Genomic DNA, 2,968 nt, shown 5'->3' with positions numbered 1-2,968 from the left:
CAGGATGAGAAGGAAGGAGTGCAGATCTGTATCCAAATTAAACTGAATTGGCTTGTAACTATGTCAATAAAACCTCCAGATGATAAAGACAAGGTCTATGGCTGTTAGCATTGCGTCAGACAAAAGAATCTTAAAATCTCTCCATCACACTACATCCTGTGGCGGGGGTGACCAGATGGCTTGGGAGAGGTAAAATATTTTTATAGTAAAATATAGTAAAAATACTATATTTTTATTAAAAAATATTTTTATATACCTCCCTTCAACCACCTGGCTGCCAGTGGGTCTCTTTGGACTTATGCCAGCTTATGGCATAAATCCAAGAAGCCTCAGGGGGTGTGCTGGGCTGAGAAAAGGGAGGTTGGATCTCTGCGTAACTGCCACCAATATTCCTCTACCCTTGAACCGCTCCCTGCCTGTCCTGCTCCGTACCCTGATCTTCTGGCAATCCTCCTCTGAATCACACACAACCCACCACCTTACCTGTTCTGGTGTGGCTTGGGTAAGCTATTGGCACATCCATGGGAGCTCCGACCATCTGAGCCGGTGGTCCCACAATGCTTGACCATGGTGCGCCCATTGCAACACCACACCTGGATTTATATGAGTGGATCGTGTGATTAGCTCCTGCAAGCCCAAGACTGGCTTCATGACTGAGTTTTTGCTGGTTGTGCTTTTCCAGTACGCACATAAAATATGAAATCTGTTTTTGTGTGCTGGGATCCTGTGCAGTGGCCAATGGCATAGTTCAAAGATTAAACAGACAAGGATGAGAGAGCCAAGGGTGAAGGTGCAAAAACAACATTTTTGGAGGGGTGGAGGCAGATAATAATAAGATAAGATTTTGTGCCAAGGTTCTTAATTGAGCTATTTATCATTTAGGTGATGAGTCAATAATCAATATCACTGAAATGACTACAATCACTTTTTCTGGGGTGAGCATTTTGAGCCCCCAAAGTCCAAACTTGGAAAGTTTCATTGGCAACCTTAGTAAATGAACTGAATTAGAGCCAGCAAGAGTTCTTTTATCTCCTGCCTTGTTACTTTTTTTTTTCAATTGCAAAGATAATCTAAGAAGACAGAATGAACCTAAATATCTGGAGTAATTAAGAGAGGTTTCTACTTTGCCTTCACTTATTTGCATGCCCAATTTTTTTTTTAAATAATTTGCACCTCTTTTGATTTTCAGCCAAATAAAAACCTACAAAGCTGTAAACTCAAACTGCCCTTAATACTGTTTATGGGCGACTCTTTTAAACTCAATTAAACGCGTCCCATAACACCTTTTCATTTGTTCAAATACAATTCAAGCTATAATAAAAATAAATGAAAGCAACTGCAGTGTAAATATGTATGTAGCAGATTTTAGTAATAGCGGTGGTATACTAGTCATGATCTCCTGTTGTAGATTATTTATGGTGGGGGGGGGGGGGGAATCAGAACAGCCATCTTAGGATTTCGTATGAACCAGAACTGAGTATCAGGTAAGGTGAGCGATTATGTCCAGGACAAATTCTCAAGAAGTGAAACAATATCACTTTATCAAATCTCTCAGGGGAGGTCCAGTTTTACCACCACCCTATTCCCATCCCACGTATCCTTCAGCTAAGGAGCAAGTTGAGAGAGGGAACAACACAGAGTTGGTATGAGGGAGATGAGGACTCCACTTCCCAAGTGGAGATGCAAATGTCAAAGAGGGTCTGTTACCCTGCACATGCCTGATCTCATCTGAACTCGGAAGCTAAGCAGGGTCAGGCCTGGTTAGTACTTGGATGGGAGACTGCCTGGGAATACCGGGTGCTGTAGGCTTATACCATAGTCTTTCGAGACTGAAGGTTGCCAACCATGACATACCCAGGGTTCCCTTTCACACACTTGGGGCCCATGAAAGGGAGGTGCAAGGGGTAAATTGTACCCAGGCAGAGGATTAAAAAGGGGGCCTAGTAGCCAAAGAAGCAGGCCCTGGAAGGGACTCTGAAGCAGGAAGTCATTGTGCCCCTATTCCTTGGCACCAAAGCCTTTTTCTTGGCCTCCACCCATAGCTTCTGGTTCCTCCTTTAAGCCTCTCCTTGTCTCTCTCCTTTTTCCTCTTATGCCCCTTATATCTCCACTCACAACATCTCCACATATCTCCAATTTCTTCCTTTCCTTTTCCCCCTTTCCTAGTTCCCCTTGTTCCGGCTTCACTTTCCCTTAGCTCTCTCCTCCTCTTCTCTTATCCCACTGTCTCTCCACTCCCTTCCCCACTGCCTCTACCTTCTCTCCCATGCCTGGCTCAGATACCTTGAGGTTTCCAGCCTCTTCCATCTCCACCTTCTCCAATCAGCTGGCTCAGGCAACTCCTTCCAGTCCCCACAACGCCATGGTCCCAGAAACAACATCGTCATCAACTGCATCAGAGCTGATCAAGCGACCAGAACAGTCCTGCATGAGCCCTCTGGGTTAGAGGTAGGGTAAGATGTTGAGATGGAGCAAATGCAGTCAATGTTGCACCTTCTTAGAGGGTGGTGCAAATGCAGTCATTGAGCAGTTCCTGCTCCCAAAGCAAATCTGAGAGTAAAAACTGCACTGAAACTCACTTCTTCATCACTCCATGATACTCCCCTTGTATGAATTAAGGCTGCAATTATATAAACACTCACAGGGAACCCCTACTGAATCCAGAGGGACTCACTTCTCAGTAAACAATGCTTCAGATTGGACTGCATGTCTTATTGACTCAAATTGAACTAAATCAGCGTTATTCTTTCACTTTAGTTTAATTTGGGCTGGGGAAAAAAGTGTTGAACGTACACTGAGTCATTCATTTAAAATTCATCAAATCTTAACGGTTAATTTTAATTTTGTACGTCCACTTAATCAAGGGAGCAAAAGGGAATAAAAATCATAAAAATGTTCAAGTCATGATATGTTTTGCACAATAATTTGGCCTGACTTACACTGGACATTAATTTTATGTTTAATTTGG

The 2,968-nt window shown here is 43.2% G+C and overlaps 1 pseudogene; it reads left to right on the top strand.

Moving 5' to 3' along the window:
• The first annotated feature begins 1,691 nt into the window (after positions 1-1,691).
• On the top strand, positions 1,692-1,809 carry LOC136658183 (5S ribosomal RNA; annotated as a pseudogene).
• The last annotated feature ends 1,159 nt before the right edge of the window (positions 1,810-2,968 follow it).

Source organism: Tiliqua scincoides, chromosome 7 (assembly GCF_035046505.1).
Source record: "Tiliqua scincoides isolate rTilSci1 chromosome 7, rTilSci1.hap2, whole genome shotgun sequence".
NCBI classification, from domain to species: Eukaryota; Metazoa; Chordata; class Lepidosauria; order Squamata; family Scincidae; genus Tiliqua; species Tiliqua scincoides.
The sequence above is the reverse complement of the archived record's forward strand: the minus strand, read 5'-3'. Positions and strand labels throughout refer to the sequence as shown.